Source organism: Pongo abelii, chromosome 1 (assembly GCF_028885655.2).
Source record: "Pongo abelii isolate AG06213 chromosome 1, NHGRI_mPonAbe1-v2.0_pri, whole genome shotgun sequence".
NCBI classification, from domain to species: domain Eukaryota; kingdom Metazoa; phylum Chordata; class Mammalia; order Primates; family Hominidae; genus Pongo; species Pongo abelii.
In genome coordinates this window covers 107,608,222-107,630,874 of record NC_071985.2, presented here as the reverse complement: position 1 = coordinate 107,630,874, position 22,653 = coordinate 107,608,222, and positions in this window count along the sequence as shown.

Here is a 22,653-nt window from a genome sequence, read left to right as displayed (position 1 = left end):
ACCACAGGCCTCAAAGCGCTCCAAATGTCCACTTGCAGATACTAGAAAAAGAAAGTTTCAAAACTGCTCTATCAAAAGATAGCTTCAGCTCTGTGAGTTGAAAGCCGGCATCAAATTCATTGGTGAGAATGAGTCTGTCTAGTTTTTGTATGAGGGTGTCCCGTTTCCAACGAATTCCGATAAGCGGTCCAAATTTCCACTTGCAGATTCAACAAAAAGAGTGTTTCAAATCTTCTCTGTCAAAAGGAATGTTCAGCTCTGTGAATTCAATGCACACCACACAAAGAAGTTTCAGAGAATGCGTCTGTCCAGTTCTTATGGGAAGATATTTTCTTTCCACCACAGGCCTCAAAGCGCTCCGAGTGTCCATTTGCAGGTTATACAAAAAGAGTGTTTCATGGCGGCTCTAACTAGAGGAATGCTCCACTCTGTGAGTTGAATGCAAACAACGCGAAGTAGCTTCTGAGAATGCTACTTTCTAGGTTATATGTGAAGATATTTCCTTTTCGAACACAGGCCTCAAAGCTCTCCGAATGACCACATCCGTATACTGCAAAAAGAGTGTTTCAAAACTGCTTCGTGAAAAGAAATGTTCAACTCTGTAAGTTGAATGCACACCTCAGAGAGAAGTTTGTGAGAATGCTTCTGTCTAGTTTTTGTGTGAGGGTGTCCCGTTTCCAACGAGTTCCTATAAGTGGTCCAAATTTCCACTTGCAGATATTAAAAAAAGAGTGTTTCAAAACTTCTCTGTCAAAAGGAATGTTCAACTCTTTGAGTTGAATGCACACAACACAAAGAAGTTTCAGAGAATGCTTCTATCTAGTGTTTATCTGAAGATACATCCTTTCCACCACAGGCCTCTAAGCGCACCAATTGTCCACTTGCAGATTCTAGAAAAAGAGTGTTTCAAAACTGCTCTATCAAAAGAAATGTTCTGCTCTGTGAACTGAATTCGCATATCACACAGAAGTTTGTGAGAATGCTTCTGTCTAGTTTTTGTGTGAGAGTGTCCAGTTTCCAACGAATTCGTATAAGTGGTCCAAATTTCCACTTGCAGATTCTGTAAAAAGAGTGTTTAGAAACTTCTCTGTCAAAAGGAATGTTCAACTCCGTGAGTTGAATGCACGCACCAAAAAGAAGTTTCAGAGAATTCTTCTGTATACTTGTTATGTGAAGATAGTTCCTTTTCCACCACAGGCCTCAAAGCGCTCCAAATGTCCACATGCAGATGTTAGAAAAAGAGTGTTTCAAAACTACTCGATCAGAAGAAAAGTTCACCTCTGTGAGTTGAAAGCACACATCAAAAAGTAGTTTGTGAGAGTGCTTCTGTCTCATTTTTGTAAGAAGATGTCCCGTTTCCAACAAATTCCTATAAGTGGTCCAAATACCAACATGCAGATTCTCCAAAAAGAGACTTTCAAACCTGCTCAAACAAAAGGAATGTTCAACTCCGTGAGTTGAATGCAAACATCACAAACTGGTTTTTGAGAATGCTTCTTTCTATGTTTTATATGAAGCTATTTCGTGATCTACCACAGGCCTCCGAGCTCTCCAAAGTCCAAATGCAGATTATACAAAAAGAGTGTGTCATGGATGCTCTAACAAAAGGAATGCTCCACTCTGTGAGTTGAATGCAAACAACACAGAGTAGCTTCGGAGAATGCTATTTTCTAGGTTATACGTGAATATATTTCCTTTTCAAACACAGGCCTCAAAGCGCTCGGAATGACCACTTGCATATACTGCAAAAGGAGTGTTTCAAAACTGCTTCATGAAAAGAAAGGTTAAACTCCGTGAGTTGAATGCACACATCACAGAGAAGTTTGTGAGAATGCTTCTGTCTAGTTTCTGCGTGAGGGTGTCCCGTTGCCAACAAGTTCCTATAAGCGGTCCAAATTTCCACTTGCAGATTCTAAAAAAAAATGTGTTTCAGAACTTCTCCGTGAAAAGGAATGTTCAACACCTTGAGGTGAATGCACACCCCACAAATAAGTGTCAGAGAATGCTTCTGTCTAGTTTTTATGTGAAGATATTTCCTTTCCACTGCAGGCCTCAAAGCGCTCCAAATGTCCACTTGCAGATCCTTGAAAAAGAGTGTTTCAAAACTGCTCTATCAAAAGAAAGGTTCAGCTCTGTGAGTTGAATGCAAACATAACAAAGTTGTTTGTGAGCATGCTTCTGTCTCGTTTTTGTGTGAGGATGTCCCGTTGCCAACAAATTCCTATAGGTGGTCCAAATACCCACATGCAGATTCTACAAAAAGAGTTTCTCAAACCTCCTCTACCAAAAGGAATGTTCAACTCCGTGAGTTGAATGCACACATCACAAAGTGGTTTCTGTGAATGCTTCTTTCTATGTTTTATGTGAAGATCTTTCGTGTTCTACCACAGGCCCCAGAGCTCTCCAAATGTCCAATTGCAGATTATACAAAAAGAGTGTTTCATGGCTGCTCTAACAAAAGGAATGCTCCACTCTGTGAGTCGAATGTAACCAACACAAAGTAGCTTCTGAAAATGCTACTTTCTAGGTTATACGTGAAGATATTTCCTTTTCGAACACAGGCCTCCAAGCTCTCTGATGACCACTTGCATATACTGCAAAAAGAGTGTTTCAATACTGCTTCAGGAAAAGAAACGTTAAACTCTGTGAGTTGAATGCACACATCACAGAGAAGTTTGTGAGAATGCTTCTGTCTAGTTTTTGTGTGAGGGTGTCCCGTTTCCAACGAGTGCCTATAAGTGGTCCAAATTTCCACTTTCAGATTCTAAAGAAAGAGTGTTTCAAAACTTCTCTGTCAAAAGGAATGTTCAACTTTTTGAGCTGAATGTACACATCACATGGTGGTTTCGGAGAATGCTTCTTTCTATGTTTTACGCGAAGATATTTCGTGTTCTACCGCAGGCCTCAGAGCTCTCCAAATGTCCAATTGCAGACTATACAAAAAGAGTGTTTCATGGCTGCTCTAAAAAAAGGAATGCTCCACTCTGTGAGTTGAATGTAAACAACACAATGTAGCTTCTAGAAGGCTACTTTCTAGGTTATATGTGAAGATATTTCCTTTTCGAACACAGGCCTCCAAGCTCTCTGAATGACCACTTGCATATACTGCAAAAAGAGTGTTTCCATACTGCTTCATGAAAAGAAACGTTAAACTCTGTGAGTTGAATGCACACATCACAGAGAAGTTTGTCAGAATGCTTCTGTCTAGCTTTTGTGTGAGGGTGTGCCGTTTCCAATGAGTTCCTATAAGTGGTCCAAATTTGCACTTTCAGATTCTAAAAAAAGAGTGTTTCAAAACTTCTCTGTCAAAAGGCAGTTCACCTCTTTGAGTTGAATGCACACAACACAAAGAAGTTTCAGAGAATGCTTCTATCTAGTGTTTATGTGAAGATATATCCTTTCCACCACAGGCCTCAAAGCGCTCCAAATGTCCACTTGCAGATTCCAGAAAAAGAGTGTTTCAAAACTGCTCTATCAAAAGAAATGTTCTGCTCTGTGAACTGAATGAGGATACCACGCAGAAATTTTTGAGAATACTTCCGTCTAGTTTTTGTGTGAGAGTGTCCCGTTTCCAACGAATTATTATAAGTGGTCCAAATATCCACTTGCAGATTCTGTGAAAGGAGTGTTTAAAAACTTCTCTGTCAAAAGGAATGTTCAATTCCTTGAGTTGAATGCACGCACCAAAAAGAAGTTTCAGAGAATTCTTCTGTCTACTTGTTATGTGAAGATAGTTCCTTTTCCACCACAGGCCTCAAAGCGCTCCCAATGTCCACTTGCAGATACTAGAAAAAGAAAGTTTCAAAACTGCTCTATCAAAAGATAGCTTCAGCTCTGTGAGTTGAAAGCCGGCATCAAATTCATTGGTGAGAATGAGTCTGTCTAGTTTTTGTATGAGGGTGTCCCGTTTCCAACGAATTCCGATAAGCGGTCCAAATTTCCACTTGCAGATTCAACAAAAAGAGTGTTTCAAATCTTCTCTGTCAAAAGGAATGTTCAGCTCTGTGAATTCAATGCACACCACACAAAGAAGTTTCAGAGAATGCGTCTGTCCAGTTCTTATGGGAAGATATTTTCTTTCCACCACAGGCCTCAAAGCGCTCCGAGTGTCCATTTGCAGGTTATACAAAAAGAGTGTTTCATGGCGGCTCTAACTAGAGGAATGCTCCACTCTGTGAGTTGAATGCAAACAACGCGAAGTAGCTTCTGAGAATGCTACTTTCTAGGTTATATGTGAAGATATTTCCTTTTCGAACACAGGCCTCAAAGCTCTCCGAATGACCACATCCGTATACTGCAAAAAGAGTGTTTCAAAACTGCTTCGTGAAAAGAAATGTTCAACTCTGTAAGTTGAATGCACACCTCAGAGAGAAGTTTGTGAGAATGCTTCTGTCTAGTTTTTGTGTGAGGGTGTCCCGTTTCCAACGAGTTCCTATAAGTGGTCCAAATTTCCACTTGCAGATATTAAAAAAAGAGTGTTTCAAAACTTCTCTGTCAAAAGGAATGTTCAACTCTTTGAGTTGAATGCACACAACACAAAGAAGTTTCAGAGAATGCTTCTATCTAGTGTTTATCTGAAGATACATCCTTTCCACCACAGGCCTCTAAGCGCACCAATTGTCCACTTGCAGATTCTAGAAAAAGAGTGTTTCAAAACTGCTCTATCAAAAGAAATGTTCTGCTCTGTGAACTGAATTCGCATATCACACAGAAGTTTGTGAGAATGCTTCTGTCTAGTTTTTGTGTGAGAGTGTCCAGTTTCCAACGAATTCGTATAAGTGGTCCAAATTTCCACTTGCAGATTCTGTAAAAAGAGTGTTTAGAAACTTCTCTGTCAAAAGGAATGTTCAACTCCGTGAGTTGAATGCACGCACCAAAAAGAAGTTTCAGAGAATTCTTCTGTATACTTGTTATGTGAAGATAGTTCCTTTTCCACCACAGGCCTCAAAGCGCTCCAAATGTCCACATGCAGATGTTAGAAAAAGAGTGTTTCAAAACTACTCGATCAGAAGAAAAGTTCACCTCTGTGAGTTGAAAGCACACATCAAAAAGTAGTTTGTGAGAGTGCTTCTGTCTCATTTTTGTAAGAAGATGTCCCGTTTCCAACAAATTCCTATAAGTGGTCCAAATACCAACATGCAGATTCTCCAAAAAGAGACTTTCAAACCTGCTCAAACAAAAGGAATGTTCAACTCCGTGAGTTGAATGCAAACATCACAAACTGGTTTTTGAGAATGCTTCTTTCTATGTTTTATATGAAGCTATTTCGTGATCTACCACAGGCCTCCGAGCTCTCCAAAGTCCAAATGCAGATTATACAAAAAGAGTGTGTCATGGATGCTCTAACAAAAGGAATGCTCCACTCTGTGAGTTGAATGCAAACAACACAGAGTAGCTTCGGAGAATGCTACTTTCTAGGTTATACGTGAATATATTTCCTTTTCAAACACAGGCCTCAAAGCGCTCGGAATGACCACTTGCATATACTGCAAAAGGAGTGTTTCAAAACTGCTTCATGAAAAGAAAGGTTAAACTCCGTGAGTTGAATGCACACATCACAGAGAAGTTTGTGAGAATGCTTCTGTCTAGTTTCTGCGTGAGGGTGTCCCGTTGCCAACAAGTTCCTATAAGCGGTCCAAATTTCCACTTGCAGATTCTAAAAAAAAATGTGTTTCAGAACTTCTCCGTGAAAAGGAATGTTCAACACCTTGAGGTGAATGCACACCCCACAAATAAGTGTCAGAGAATGCTTCTGTCTAGTTTTTATGTGAAGATATTTCCTTTCCACTGCAGGCCTCAAAGCGCTCCAAATGTCCACTTGCAGATCCTTGAAAAAGAGTGTTTCAAAACTGCTCTATCAAAAGAAAGGTTCAGCTCTGTGAGTTGAATGCAAACATAACAAAGTTGTTTGTGAGCATGCTTCTGTCTCGTTTTTGTGTGAGGATGTCCCGTTGCCAACAAATTCCTATAGGTGGTCCAAATACCCACATGCAGATTCTACAAAAAGAGTTTCTCAAACCTCCTCTACCAAAAGGAATGTTCAACTCCGTGAGTTGAATGCACACATCACAAAGTGGTTTCTGTGAATGCTTCTTTCTATGTTTTATGTGAAGATATTTCGTGTTCTACCACAGGCCCCAGAGCTCTCCAAATGTCCAATTGCAGATTATACAAAAAGAGTGTTTCATGGCTGCTCTAACAAAAGGAATGCTCCACTCTGTGAGTCGAATGTAACCAACACAAAGTAGCTTCTGAAAATGCTACTTTCTAGGTTATACGTGAAGATATTTCCTTTTCGAACACAGGCCTCCAAGCTCTCTGATGACCACTTGCATATACTGCAAAAAGAGTGTTTCAATACTGCTTCAGGAAAAGAAACGTTAAACTCTGTGAGTTGAATGCACACATCACAGAGAAGTTTGTGAGAATGCTTCTGTCTAGTTTTTGTGTGAGGGTGTCCCGTTTCCAACGAGTGCCTATAAGTGGTCCAAATTTCCACTTTCAGATTCTAAAGAAAGAGTGTTTCAAAACTTCTCTGTCAAAAGGAATGTTCAACTTTTTGAGCTGAATGTACACATCACATGGTGGTTTCGGAGAATGCTTCTTTCTATGTTTTACGCGAAGATATTTCGTGTTCTACCGCAGGCCTCAGAGCTCTCCAAATGTCCAATTGCAGACTATACAAAAAGAGTGTTTCATGGCTGCTCTAAAAAAAGGAATGCTCCACTCTGTGAGTTGAATGTAAACAACACAATGTAGCTTCTAGAAGGCTACTTTCTAGGTTATATGTGAAGATATTTCCTTTTCGAACACAGGCCTCCAAGCTCTCTGAATGACCACTTGCATATACTGCAAAAAGAGTGTTTCCATACTGCTTCATGAAAAGAAACGTTAAACTCTGTGAGTTGAATGCACACATCACAGAGAAGTTTGTCAGAATGCTTCTGTCTAGCTTTTGTGTGAGGGTGTGCCGTTTCCAATGAGTTCCTATAAGTGGTCCAAATTTGCACTTTCAGATTCTAAAAAAAGAGTGTTTCAAAACTTCTCTGTCAAAAGGCAGTTCACCTCTTTGAGTTGAATGCACACAACACAAAGAAGTTTCAGAGAATGCTTCTATCTAGTGTTTATGTGAAGATATATCCTTTCCACCACAGGCCTCAAAGCGCTCCAAATGTCCACTTGCAGATTCCAGAAAAAGAGTGTTTCAAAACTGCTCTATCAAAAGAAATGTTCTGCTCTGTGAACTGAATGAGGATACCACGCAGAAATTTTTGAGAATACTTCCGTCTAGTTTTTGTGTGAGAGTGTCCCGTTTCCAACGAATTATTATAAGTGGTCCAAATATCCACTTGCAGATTCTGTGAAAGGAGTGTTTAAAAACTTCTCTGTCAAAAGGAATGTTCAATTCCTTGAGTTGAATGCACGCACCAAAAAGAAGTTTCAGAGAATTCTTCTGTCTACTTGTTATGTGAAGATAGTTCCTTTTCCACCACAGGCCTCAAAGCGCTCCCAATGTCCACTTGCAGATACTAGAAAAAGAAAGTTTCAAAACTGCTCTATCAAAAGACAGCTTCAGCTCTGTGAGTTGAAAGCCGGCATCAAATTCATTGGTGAGAATGAGTCTGTCTAGTTTTTGTATGAGGGTGTCCCGTTTCCAACGAATTCCGATAAGCGGTCCAAATTTCCACTTGCAGATTCAACAAAAAGAGTGTTTCAAATCTTCTCTGTCAAAAGGAATGTTCAGCTCTGTGAATTCAATGCACACCACACAAAGAAGTTTCAGAGAATGCGTCTGTCCAGTTCTTATGGGAAGATATTTTCTTTCCACCACAGGCCTCAAAGCGCTCCGAGTGTCCATTTGCAGGTTATACAAAAAGAGTGTTTCATGGCGGCTCTAACTAGAGGAATGCTCCACTCTGTGAGTTGAATGCAAACAACGCGAAGTAGCTTCTGAGAATGCTACTTTCTAGGTTATATGTGAAGATATTTCCTTTTCGAACACAGGCCTCAAAGCTCTCCGAATGACCACATCCGTATACTGCAAAAAGAGTGTTTCAAAACTGCTTCATGAAAAGAAATGTTCAACTCTGTAAGTTGAATGCACACCTCAGAGAGAAGTTTGTGAGAATGCTTCTGTCTAGTTTTTGTGTGAGGGTGTCCCGTTTCCAACGAGTTCCTATAAGTGGTCCAAATTTCCACTTGCAGATATTAAAAAAAGAGTGTTTCAAAACTTCTCTGTCAAAAGGAATGTTCAACTCTTTGAGTTGAATGCACACAACACAAAGAAGTTTCAGAGAATGCTTCTATCTAGTGTTTATCTGAAGATACATCCTTTCCACCACAGGCCTCTAAGCGCACCAATTGTCCACTTGCAGATTCTAGAAAAAGAGTGTTTCAAAACTGCTCTATCAAAAGAAATGTTCTGCTCTGTGAACTGAATTCGCATATCACACAGAAGTTTGTGAGAATGCTTCTGTCTAGTTTTTGTGTGAGAGTGTCCAGTTTCCAACGAATTCGTATAAGTGGTCCAAATTTCCACTTGCAGATTCTGTAAAAAGAGTGTTTAGAAACTTCTCTGTCAAAAGGAATGTTCAACTCCGTGAGTTGAATGCACGCACCAAAAAGAAGTTTCAGAGAATTCTTCTGTATACTTGTTATGTGAAGATAGTTCCTTTTCCACCACAGGCCTCAAAGCGCTCCAAATGTCCACATGCAGATGTTAGAAAAAGAGTGTTTCAAAACTACTCGATCAGAAGAAAAGTTCACCTCTGTGAGTTGAAAGCACACATCAAAAAGTAGTTTGTGAGAGTGCTTCTGTCTCATTTTTGTAAGAAGATGTCCCGTTTCCAACAAATTCCTATAAGTGGTCCAAATACCAACATGCAGATTCTCCAAAAAGAGACTTTCAAACCTGCTCAAACAAAAGGAATGTTCAACTCCGTGAGTTGAATGCAAACATCACAAACTGGTTTTTGAGAATGCTTCTTTCTATGTTTTATATGAAGCTATTTCGTGATCTACCACAGGCCTCCGAGCTCTCCAAAGTCCAAATGCAGATTATACAAAAAGAGTGTTTCATGGATGCTCTAACAAAAGGAATGCTCCACTCTGTGAGTTGAATGCAAACAACACAGAGTAGCTTCGGAGAATGCTACTTTCTAGGTTATACGTGAATATATTTCCTTTTCAAACACAGGCCTCAAAGCGCTCGGAATGACCACTTGCATATACTGCAAAAGGAGTGTTTCAAAACTGCTTCATGAAAAGAAAGGTTAAACTCCGTGAGTTGAATGCACACATCACAGAGAAGTTTGTGAGAATGCTTCTGTCTAGTTTCTGCGTGAGGGTGTCCCGTTGCCAACAAGTTCCTATAAGCGGTCCAAATTTCCACTTGCAGATTCTAAAAAAAAATGTGTTTCAGAACTTCTCCGTGAAAAGGAATGTTCAACACCTTGAGGTGAATGCACACCCCACAAATAAGTGTCAGAGAATGCTTCTGTCTAGTTTTTATGTGAAGATATTTCCTTTCCACTGCAGGCCTCAAAGCGCTCCAAATGTCCACTTGCAGATCCTTGAAAAAGAGTGTTTCAAAACTGCTCTATCAAAAGAAAGGTTCAGCTCTGTGAGTTGAATGCAAACATAACAAAGTTGTTTGTGAGCATGCTTCTGTCTCGTTTTTGTGTGAGGATGTCCCGTTGCCAACAAATTCCTATAGGTGGTCCAAATACCCACATGCAGATTCTACAAAAAGAGTTTCTCAAACCTCCTCTACCAAAAGGAATGTTCAACTCCGTGAGTTGAATGCACACATCACAAAGTGGTTTCTGTGAATGCTTCTTTCTATGTTTTATGTGAAGATATTTCGTGTTCTACCACAGGCCCCAGAGCTCTCCAAATGTCCAATTGCAGATTATACAAAAAGAGTGTTTCATGGCTGCTCTAACAAAAGGAATGCTCCACTCTGTGAGTCGAATGTAACCAACACAAAGTAGCTTCTGAAAATGCTACTTTCTAGGTTATACGTGAAGATATTTCCTTTTCGAACACAGGCCTCCAAGCTCTCTGATGACCACTTGCATATACTGCAAAAAGAGTGTTTCAATACTGCTTCAGGAAAAGAAACGTTAAACTCTGTGAGTTGAATGCACACATCACAGAGAAGTTTGTGAGAATGCTTCTGTCTAGTTTTTGTGTGAGGGTGTCCCGTTTCCAACGAGTGCCTATAAGTGGTCCAAATTTCCACTTTCAGATTCTAAAGAAAGAGTGTTTCAAAACTTCTCTGTCAAAAGGAATGTTCAACTTTTTGAGCTGAATGTACACATCACATGGTGGTTTCGGAGAATGCTTCTTTCTATGTTTTACGCGAAGATATTTCGTGTTCTACCGCAGGCCTCAGAGCTCTCCAAATGTCCAATTGCAGACTATACAAAAAGAGTGTTTCATGGCTGCTCTAAAAAAAGGAATGCTCCACTCTGTGAGTTGAATGTAAACAACACAATGTAGCTTCTAGAAGGCTACTTTCTAGGTTATATGTGAAGATATTTCCTTTTCGAACACAGGCCTCCAAGCTCTCTGAATGACCACTTGCATATACTGCAAAAAGAGTGTTTCCATACTGCTTCATGAAAAGAAACGTTAAACTCTGTGAGTTGAATGCACACATCACAGAGAAGTTTGTCAGAATGCTTCTGTCTAGCTTTTGTGTGAGGGTGTGCCGTTTCCAATGAGTTCCTATAAGTGGTCCAAATTTGCACTTTCAGATTCTAAAAAAAGAGTGTTTCAAAACTTCTCTGTCAAAAGGCAGTTCACCTCTTTGAGTTGAATGCACACAACACAAAGAAGTTTCAGAGAATGCTTCTATCTAGTGTTTATGTGAAGATATATCCTTTCCACCACAGGCCTCAAAGCGCTCCAAATGTCCACTTGCAGATTCCAGAAAAAGAGTGTTTCAAAACTGCTCTATCAAAAGAAATGTTCTGCTCTGTGAACTGAATGAGGATACCACGCAGAAATTTTTGAGAATACTTCCGTCTAGTTTTTGTGTGAGAGTGTCCCGTTTCCAACGAATTATTATAAGTGGTCCAAATATCCACTTGCAGATTCTGTGAAAGGAGTGTTTAAAAACTTCTCTGTCAAAAGGAATGTTCAATTCCTTGAGTTGAATGCACGCACCAAAAAGAAGTTTCAGAGAATTCTTCTGTCTACTTGTTATGTGAAGATAGTTCCTTTTCCACCACAGGCCTCAAAGCGCTCCCAATGTCCACTTGCAGATACTAGAAAAAGAAAGTTTCAAAACTGCTCTATCAAAAGATAGCTTCAGCTCTGTGAGTTGAAAGCCGGCATCAAATTCATTGGTGAGAATGAGTCTGTCTAGTTTTTGTATGAGGGTGTCCCGTTTCCAACGAATTCCGATAAGCGGTCCAAATTTCCACTTGCAGATTCAACAAAAAGAGTGTTTCAAATCTTCTCTGTCAAAAGGAATGTTCAGCTCTGTGAATTCAATGCACACCACACAAAGAAGTTTCAGAGAATGCGTCTGTCCAGTTCTTATGGGAAGATATTTTCTTTCCACCACAGGCCTCAAAGCGCTCCGAGTGTCCATTTGCAGGTTATACAAAAAGAGTGTTTCATGGCGGCTCTAACTAGAGGAATGCTCCACTCTGTGAGTTGAATGCAAACAACGCGAAGTAGCTTCTGAGAATGCTACTTTCTAGGTTATATGTGAAGATATTTCCTTTTCGAACACAGGCCTCAAAGCTCTCCGAATGACCACATCCGTATACTGCAAAAAGAGTGTTTCAAAACTGCTTCGTGAAAAGAAATGTTCAACTCTGTAAGTTGAATGCACACCTCAGAGAGAAGTTAGTGAGAATGCTTCTGTCTAGTTTTTGTGTGAGGGTGTCCCGTTTCCAACGAGTTCCTATAAGTGGTCCAAATTTCCACTTGCAGATATTAAAAAAAGAGTGTTTCAAAACTTCTCTGTCAAAAGGAATGTTCAACTCTTTGAGTTGAATGCACACAACACAAAGAAGTTTCAGAGAATGCTTCTATCTAGTGTTTATCTGAAGATACATCCTTTCCACCACAGGCCTCTAAGCGCACCAATTGTCCACTTGCAGATTCTAGAAAAAGAGTGTTTCAAAACTGCTCTATCAAAAGAAATGTTCTGCTCTGTGAACTGAATTCGCATATCACACAGAAGTTTGTGAGAATGCTTCTGTCTAGTTTTTGTGTGAGAGTGTCCAGTTTCCAACGAATTCGTATAAGTGGTCCAAATTTCCACTTGCAGATTCTGTAAAAAGAGTGTTTAGAAACTTCTCTGTCAAAAGGAATGTTCAACTCCGTGAGTTGAATGCACGCACCAAAAAGAAGTTTCAGAGAATTCTTCTGTATACTTGTTATGTGAAGATAGTTCCTTTTCCACCACAGGCCTCAAAGCGCTCCAAATGTCCACATGCAGATGTTAGAAAAAGAGTGTTTCAAAACTACTCGATCAGAAGAAAAGTTCACCTCTGTGAGTTGAAAGCACACATCAAAAAGTAGTTTGTGAGAGTGCTTCTGTCTCATTTTTGTAAGAAGATGTCCCGTTTCCAACAAATTCCTATAAGTGGTCCAAATACCAACATGCAGATTCTCCAAAAAGAGACTTTCAAACCTGCTCAAACAAAAGGAATGTTCAACTCCGTGAGTTGAATGCAAACATCACAAACTGGTTTTTGAGAATGCTTCTTTCTATGTTTTATATGAAGCTATTTCGTGATCTACCACAGGCCTCCGAGCTCTCCAAAGTCCAAATGCAGATTATACAAAAAGAGTGTGTCATGGATGCTCTAACAAAAGGAATGCTCCACTCTGTGAGTTGAATGCAAACAACACAGAGTAGCTTCGGAGAATGCTACTTTCTAGGTTATACGTGAATATATTTCCTTTTCAAACACAGGCCTCAAAGCGCTCGGAATGACCACTTGCATATACTGCAAAAGGAGTGTTTCAAAACTGCTTCATGAAAAGAAAGGTTAAACTCCGTGAGTTGAATGCACACATCACAGAGAAGTTTGTGAGAATGCTTCTGTCTAGTTTCTGCGTGAGGGTGTCCCGTTGCCAACAAGTTCCTATAAGCGGTCCAAATTTCCACTTGCAGATTCTAAAAAAAAATGTGTTTCAGAACTTCTCCGTGAAAAGGAATGTTCAACACCTTGAGGTGAATGCACACCCCACAAATAAGTGTCAGAGAATGCTTCTGTCTAGTTTTTATGTGAAGATATTTCCTTTCCACTGCAGGCCTCAAAGCGCTCCAAATGTCCACTTGCAGATCCTTGAAAAAGAGTGTTTCAAAACTGCTCTATCAAAAGAAAGGTTCAGCTCTGTGAGTTGAATGCAAACATAACAAAGTTGTTTGTGAGCATGCTTCTGTCTCGTTTTTGTGTGAGGATGTCCCGTTGCCAACAAATTCCTATAGGTGGTCCAAATACCCACATGCAGATTCTACAAAAAGAGTTTCTCAAACCTCCTCTACCAAAAGGAATGTTCAACTCCGTGAGTTGAATGCACACATCACAAAGTGGTTTCTGTGAATGCTTCTTTCTATGTTTTATGTGAAGATATTTCGTGTTCTACCACAGGCCCCAGAGCTCTCCAAATGTCCAATTGCAGATTATACAAAAAGAGTGTTTCATGGCTGCTCTAACAAAAGGAATGCTCCACTCTGTGAGTCGAATGTAACCAACACAAAGTAGCTTCTGAAAATGCTACTTTCTAGGTTATACGTGAAGATATTTCCTTTTCGAACACAGGCCTCCAAGCTCTCTGATGACCACTTGCATATACTGCAAAAAGAGTGTTTCAATACTGCTTCAGGAAAAGAAACGTTAAACTCTGTGAGTTGAATGCACACATCACAGAGAAGTTTGTGAGAATGCTTCTGTCTAGTTTTTGTGTGAGGGTGTCCCGTTTCCAACGAGTGCCTATAAGTGGTCCAAATTTCCACTTTCAGATTCTAAAGAAAGAGTGTTTCAAAACTTCTCTGTCAAAAGGAATGTTCAACTTTTTGAGCTGAATGTACACATCACATGGTGGTTTCGGAGAATGCTTCTTTCTATGTTTTACGCGAAGATATTTCGTGTTCTACCGCAGGCCTCAGAGCTCTCCAAATGTCCAATTGCAGACTATACAAAAAGAGTGTTTCATGGCTGCTCTAAAAAAAGGAATGCTCCACTCTGTGAGTTGAATGTAAACAACACAATGTAGCTTCTAGAAGGCTACTTTCTAGGTTATATGTGAAGATATTTCCTTTTCGAACACAGGCCTCCAAGCTCTCTGAATGACCACTTGCATATACTGCAAAAAGAGTGTTTCCATACTGCTTCATGAAAAGAAACGTTAAACTCTGTGAGTTGAATGCACACATCACAGAGAAGTTTGTCAGAATGCTTCTGTCTAGCTTTTGTGTGAGGGTGTGCCGTTTCCAATGAGTTCCTATAAGTGGTCCAAATTTGCACTTTCAGATTCTAAAAAAAGAGTGTTTCAAAACTTCTCTGTCAAAAGGCAGTTCACCTCTTTGAGTTGAATGCACACAACACAAAGAAGTTTCAGAGAATGCTTCTATCTGGTGTTTATGTGAAGATATATCCTTTCCACCACAGGCCTCAAAGCGCTCCAAATGTCCACTTGCAGATTCCAGAAAAAGAGTGTTTCAAAACTGCTCTATCAAAAGAAATGTTCTGCTCTGTGAACTGAATGAGGATACCACGCAGAAATTTTTGAGAATACTTCCGTCTAGTTTTTGTGTGAGAGTGTCCCGTTTCCAACGAATTATTATAAGTGGTCCAGATATCCACTTGCAGATTCTGTGAAAGGAGTGTTTAAAAACTTCTCTGTCAAAAGGAATGTTCAATTCCTTGAGTTGAATGTACGCACCAAAAAGAAGTTTCAGAGAATTCTTCTGTCTACTTGTTATGTGAAGATAGTTCCTTTTCCACCACAGGCCTCAAAGCGCTCCAAATGTCCACTTGCAGATACTAGAAAAAGAAAGTTTCAAAACTGCTCTATCAAAAGATAGCTTCAGCTCTGTGAGTTGAAAGCCGGCATCAAATTCATTGGTGAGAATGAGTCTGTCTAGTTTTTGTATGAGGGTGTCCCGTTTCCAACGAATTCCGATAAGCGGTCCAAATTTCCACTTGCAGATTCAACAAAAAGAGTGTTTCAAATCTTCTCTGTCAAAAGGAATGTTCAGCTCTGTGAATTCAATGCACACCACACAAAGAAGTTTCAGAGAATGCGTCTGTCCAGTTCTTATGGGAAGATATTTTCTTTCCACCACAGGCCTCAAAGCGCTCCGAGTGTCCATTTGCAGGTTATACAAAAAGAGTGTTTCATGGCGGCTCTAACTAGAGGAATGCTCCACTCTGTGAGTTGAATGCAAACAACGCGAAGTAGCTTCTGAGAATGCTACTTTCTAGGTTATATGTGAAGATATTTCCTTTTCGAACACAGGCCTCAAAGCTCTCCGAATGACCACATCCGTATACTGCAAAAAGAGTGTTTCAAAACTGCTTCGTGAAAAGAAATGTTCAACTCTGTAAGTTGAATGCACACCTCAGAGAGAAGTTTGTGAGAATGCTTCTGTCTAGTTTTTGTGTGAGGGTGTCCCGTTTCCACCGAGTTCCTATAAGTGGTCCAAATTTCCACTTGCAGATATTAAAAAAAGAGTGTTTCAAAACTTCTCTGTCAAAAGGAATGTTCAACTCTTTGAGTTGAATGCACACAACACAAAGAAGTTTCAGAGAATGCTTCTATCTAGTGTTTATCTGAAGATACATCCTTTCCACCACAGGCCTCTAAGCGCACCAATTGTCCACTTGCAGATTCTAGAAAAAGAGTGTTTCAAAACTGCTCTATCAAAAGAAATGTTCTGCTCTGTGAACTGAATTCGCATATCACACAGAAGTTTGTGAGAATGCTTCTGTCTAGTTTTTGTGTGAGAGTGTCCAGTTTCCAACGAATTCGTATAAGTGGTCCAAATTTCCACTTGCAGATTCTGTAAAAAGAGTGTTTAGAAACTTCTCTGTCAAAAGGAATGTTCAACTCCGTGAGTTGAATGCACGCACCAAAAAGAAGTTTCAGAGAATTCTTCTGTATACTTGTTATGTGAAGATAGTTCCTTTTCCACCACAGGCCTCAAAGCGCTCCAAATGTCCACATGCAGATGTTAGAAAAAGAGTGTTTCAAAACTACTCGATCAGAAGAAAAGTTCACCTCTGTGAGTTGAAAGCACACATCAAAAAGTAGTTTGTGAGAGTGCTTCTGTCTCATTTTTGTAAGAAGATGTCCCGTTTCCAACAAATTCCTATAAGTGGTCCAAATACCAACATGCAGATTCTCCAAAAAGAGACTTTCAAACCTGCTCAAACAAAAGGAATGTTCAACTCCGTGAGTTGAATGCAAACATCACAAACTGGTTTTTGAGAATGCTTCTTTCTATGTTTTATATGAAGCTATTTCGTGATCTACCACAGGCCTCCGAGCTCTCCAAAGTCCAAATGCAGATTATACAAAAAGAGTGTTTCATGGATGCTCTAACAAAAGGAATGCTCCACTCTGTGAGTTGAATGCAAACAACACAGAGTAGCTTCGGAGAATGCTACTTTCTAGGTTATACGTGAATATATTTCCTTTTCAAACACAGGCCTCAAAGCGCTCGGAATGACCACTTGCATATACTGCAAAAGGAGTGTTTCAAAACTGCTTCATGAAAAGAAAGGTTAAACTCCGTGAGTTGAATGCACACATCACAGAGAAGTTTGTGAGAATGCTTCTGTCTAGTTTCTGCGTGAGGGTGTCCCGTTGCCAACAAGTTCCTATAAGCGGTCCAAATTTCCACTTGCAGATTCTAAAAAAAAATGTGTTTCAGAACTTCTCCGTGAAAAGGAATGTTCAACACCTTGAGGTGAATGCACACCCCACAAATAAGTGTCAGAGAATGCTTCTGTCTAGTTTTTATGTGAAGATATTTCCTTTCCACTGCAGGCCTCAAAGCGCTCCAAATGTCCACTTGCAGATCCTTGAAAAAGAGTGTTTCAAAACTGCTCTATCAAAAGAAAGGTTCAGCTCTGTGAGTTGAATGCAAACATAACAAAGTTGTTTGTGAGCATGCTTCTGTCTCGTTTTTGTGTGAGGATGTCCCGTTGCCAACAAATTCCTATAGGTGGTCCAAATACCCACATGCAGATTCTACAAAAAGAGTTTCTCAAACCTCCTCTACCAAAAGGAATGTTCAACTCCGTGAGTTGAATGCACACATCACAAAGTGGTTTCTGTGAATGCTTCTTTCTATGTTTTATGTGAAGATATTTCGTGTTCTACCACAGGCCCCAGAGCTCTCCAAATGTCCAATTGCAGATTATACAAAAAGAGTGTTTCATGGCTGCTCTAACAAAAGGAATGCTCCACTCTGTGAGTCGAATGTAACCAACACAAAGTAGCTTCTGAAAATGCTACTTTCTAGGTTATACGTGAAGATATTTCCTTTTCGAACACAGGCCTCCAAGCTCTCTGATGACCACTTGCATATACTGCAAAAAGAGTGTTTCAATACTGCTTCAGGAAAAGAAACGTTAAACTCTGTGAGTTGAATGCACACATCACAGAGAAGTTTGTGAGAATGCTTCTGTCTAGTTTTTGTGTGAGGGTGTCCCGTTTCCAACGAGTGCCTATAAGTGGTCCAAATTTCCACTTTCAGATTCTAAAGAAAGAGTGTTTCAAAACTTCTCTGTCAAAAGGAATGTTCAACTTTTTGAGCTGAATGTACACATCACATGGTGGTTTCGGAGAATGCTTCTTTCTATGTTTTACGCGAAGATATTTCGTGTTCTACCGCAGGCCTCAGAGCTCTCCAAATGTCCAATTGCAGACTATACAAAAAGAGTGTTTCATGGCTGCTCTAAAAAAAGGAATGCTCCACTCTGTGAGTTGAATGTAAACAACACAATGTAGCTTCTAGAAGGCTACTTTCTAGGTTATATGTGAAGATATTTCCTTTTCGAACACAGGCCTCCAAGCTCTCTGAATGACCACTTGCATATACTGCAAAAAGAGTGTTTCCATACTGCTTCATGAAAAGAAACGTTAAACTCTGTGAGTTGAATGCACACATCACAGAGAAGTTTGTCAGAATGCTTCTGTCTAGCTTTTGTGTGAGGGTGTGCCGTTTCCAATGAGTTCCTATAAGTGGTCCAAATTTGCACTTTCAGATTCTAAAAAAAGAGTGTTTCAAAACTTCTCTGTCAAAAGGCAGTTCACCTCTTTGAGTTGAATGCACACAACACAAAGAAGTTTCAGAGAATGCTTCTATCTAGTGTTTATGTGAAGATATATCATTTCCACCACAGGCCTCAAAGCGCTCCAAATGTCCACTTGCAGATTCCAGAAAAAGAGTGTTTCAAAACTGCTCTATCAAAAGAAATGTTCTGCTCTGTGAACTGAATGAGGATACCACGCAGAAATTTTTGAGAATACTTCCGTCTAGTTTTTGTGTGAGAGTGTCCCGTTTCCAACGAATTATTATAAGTGGTCCAAATATCCACTTGCAGATTCTGTGAAAGGAGTGTTTAAAAACTTCTCTGTCAAAAGGAATGTTCAATTCCTTGAGTTGAATGCACGCACCAAAAAGAAGTTTCAGAGAATTCTTCTGTCTACTTGTTATGTGAAGATAGTTCCTTTTCCACCACAGGCCTCAAAGCGCTCCAAATGTCCACTTGCAGATACTAGAAAAAGAAAGTTTCAAAACTGCTCTATCAAAAGATAGCTTCAGCTCTGTGAGTTGAAAGCCGGCATCAAATTCATTGGTGAGAATGAGTCTGTCTAGTTTTTGTATGAGGGTGTCCCGTTTCCAACGAATTCCGATAAGCGGTCCAAATTTCCACTTGCAGATTCAACAAAAAGAGTGTTTCAAATCTTCTCTGTCAAAAGGAATGTTCAGCTCTGTGAATTCAATGCACACCACACAAAGAAGTTTCAGAGAATGCGTCTGTCCAGTTCTTATGGGAAGATATTTTCTTTCCACCACAGGCCTCAAAGCGCTCCGAGTGTCCATTTGCAGGTTATACAAAAAGAGTGTTTCATGGCGGCTCTAACTAGAGGAATGCTCCACTCTGTGAGTTGAATGCAAACAACGCGAAGTAGCTTCTGAGAATGCTACTTTCTAGGTTATATGTGAAGATATTTCCTTTTCGAACACAGGCCTCAAAGCTCTCCGAATGACCACATCCGTATACTGCAAAAAGAGTGTTTCAAAACTGCTTCGTGAAAAGAAATGTTCAACTCTGTAAGTTGAATGCACACCTCAGAGAGAAGTTTGTGAGAATGCTTCTGTCTAGTTTTTGTGTGAGGGTGTCCCGTTTCCAACGAGTTCCTATAAGTGGTCCAAATTTCCACTTGCAGATATTAAAAAAAGAGTGTTTCAAAACTTCTCTGTCAAAAGGAATGTTCAACTCTTTGAGTTGAATGCACACAACACAAAGAAGTTTCAGAGAATGCTTCTATCTAGTGTTTATCTGAAGATACATCCTTTCCACCACAGGCCTCTAAGCGCACCAATTGTCCACTTGCAGATTCTAGAAAAAGAGTGTTTCAAAACTGCTCTATCAAAAGAAATGTTCTGCTCTGTGAACTGAATTCGCATATCACACAGAAGTTTGTGAGAATGCTTCTGTCTAGTTTTTGTGTGAGAGTGTCCAGTTTCCAACGAATTCGTATAAGTGGTCCAAATTTCCACTTGCAGATTCTGTAAAAAGAGTGTTTAGAAACTTCTCTGTCAAAAGGAATGTTCAACTCCGTGAGTTGAATGCACGCACCAAAAAGAAGTTTCAGAGAATTCTTCTGTATACTTGTTATGTGAAGATAGTTCCTTTTCCACCACAGGCCTCAAAGCGCTCCAAATGTCCACATGCAGATGTTAGAAAAAGAGTGTTTCAAAACTACTCGATCAGAAGAAAAGTTCACCTCTGTGAGTTGAAAGCACACATCAAAAAGTAGTTTGTGAGAGTGCTTCTGTCTCATTTTTGTAAGAAGATGTCCCGTTTCCAACAAATTCCTATAAGTGGTCCAAATACCAACATGCAGATTCTCCAAAAAGAGACTTTCAAACCTGCTCAAACAAAAGGAATGTTCAACTCCGTGAGTTGAATGCAAACATCACAAACTGGTTTTTGAGAATGCTTCTTTCTATGTTTTATATGAAGCTATTTCGTGATCTACCACAGGCCTCCGAGCTCTCCAAAGTCCAAATGCAGATTATACAAAAAGAGTGTGTCATGGATGCTCTAACAAAAGGAATGCTCCACTCTGTGAGTTGAATGCAAACAACACAGAGTAGCTTCGGAGAATGCTACTTTCTAGGTTATACGTGAATATATTTCCTTTTCAAACACAGGCCTCAAAGCGCTCGGAATGACCACTTGCATATACTGCAAAAGGAGTGTTTCAAAACTGCTTCATGAAAAGAAAGGTTAAACTCCGTGAGTTGAATGCACACATCACAGAGAAGTTTGTGAGAATGCTTCTGTCTAGTTTCTGCGTGAGGGTGTCCCGTTGCCAACAAGTTCCTATAAGCGGTCCAAATTTCCACTTGCAGATTCTAAAAAAAAATGTGTTTCAGAACTTCTCCGTGAAAAGGAATGTTCAACACCTTGAGGTGAATGCACACCCCACAAATAAGTGTCAGAGAATGCTTCTGTCTAGTTTTTATGTGAAGATATTTCCTTTCCACTGCAGGCCTCAAAGCGCTCCAAATGTCCACTTGCAGATCCTTGAAAAAGAGTGTTTCAAAACTGCTCTATCAAAAGAAAGGTTCAGCTCTGTGAGTTGAATGCAAACATAACAAAGTTGTTTGTGAGCATGCTTCTGTCTCGTTTTTGTGTGAGGATGTCCCGTTGCCAACAAATTCCTATAGGTGGTCCAAATACCCACATGCAGATTCTACAAAAAGAGTTTCTCAAACCTCCTCTACCAAAAGGAATGTTCAACTCCGTGAGTTGAATGCACACATCACAAAGTGGTTTCTGTGAATGCTTCTTTCTATGTTTTATGTGAAGATATTTCGTGTTCTACCACAGGCCCCAGAGCTCTCCAAATGTCCAATTGCAGATTATACAAAAAGAGTGTTTCATGGCTGCTCTAACAAAAGGAATGCTCCACTCTGTGAGTCGAATGTAACCAACACAAAGTAGCTTCTGAAAATGCTACTTTCTAGGTTATACGTGAAGATATTTCCTTTTCGAACACAGGCCTCCAAGCTCTCTGATGACCACTTGCATATACTGCAAAAAGAGTGTTTCAATACTGCTTCAGGAAAAGAAACGTTAAACTCTGTGAGTTGAATGCACACATCACAGAGAAGTTTGTGAGAATGCTTCTGTCTAGTTTTTGTGTGAGGGTGTCCCGTTTCCAACGAGTGCCTATAAGTGGTCCAAATTTCCACTTTCAGATTCTAAAGAAAGAGTGTTTCAAAACTTCTCTGTCAAAAGGAATGTTCAACTTTTTGAGCTGAATGTACACATCACATGGTGGTTTCGGAGAATGCTTCTTTCTATGTTTTACGCGAAGATATTTCGTGTTCTACCGCAGGCCTCAGAGCTCTCCAAATGTCCAATTGCAGACTATACAAAAAGAGTGTTTCATGGCTGCTCTAAAAAAAGGAATGCTCCACTCTGTGAGTTGAATGTAAACAACACAATGTAGCTTCTAGAAGGCTACTTTCTAGGTTATATGTGAAGATATTTCCTTTTCGAACACAGGCCTCCAAGCTCTCTGAATGACCACTTGCATATACTGCAAAAAGAGTGTTTCCATACTGCTTCATGAAAAGAAACGTTAAACTCTGTGAGTTGAATGCACACATCACAGAGAAGTTTGTCAGAATGCTTCTGTCTAGCTTTTGTGTGAGGGTGTGCCGTTTCCAATGAGTTCCTATAAGTGGTCCAAATTTGCACTTTCAGATTCTAAAAAAAGAGTGTTTCAAAACTTCTCTGTCAAAAGGCAGTTCACCTCTTTGAGTTGAATGCACACAACACAAAGAAGTTTCAGAGAATGCTTCTATCTGGTGTTTATGTGAAGATATATCCTTTCCACCACAGGCCTCAAAGCGCTCCAAATGTCCACTTGCAGATTCCAGAAAAAGAGTGTTTCAAAACTGCTCTATCAAAAGAAATGTTCTGCTCTGTGAACTGAATGAGGATACCACGCAGAAATTTTTGAGAATACTTCCGTCTAGTTTTTGTGTGAGAGTGTCCCGTTTCCAACGAATTATTATAAGTGGTCCAGATATCCACTTGCAGATTCTGTGAAAGGAGTGTTTAAAAACTTCTCTGTCAAAAGGAATGTTCAATTCCTTGAGTTGAATGTACGCACCAAAAAGAAGTTTCAGAGAATTCTTCTGTCTACTTGTTATGTGAAGATAGTTCCTTTTCCACCACAGGCCTCAAAGCGCTCCAAATGTCCACTTGCAGATACTAGAAAAAGAAAGTTTCAAAACTGCTCTATCAAAAGATAGCTTCAGCTCTGTGAGTTGAAAGCCGGCATCAAATTCATTGGTGAGAATGAGTCTGTCTAGTTTTTGTATGAGGGTGTCCCGTTTCCAACGAATTCCGATAAGCGGTC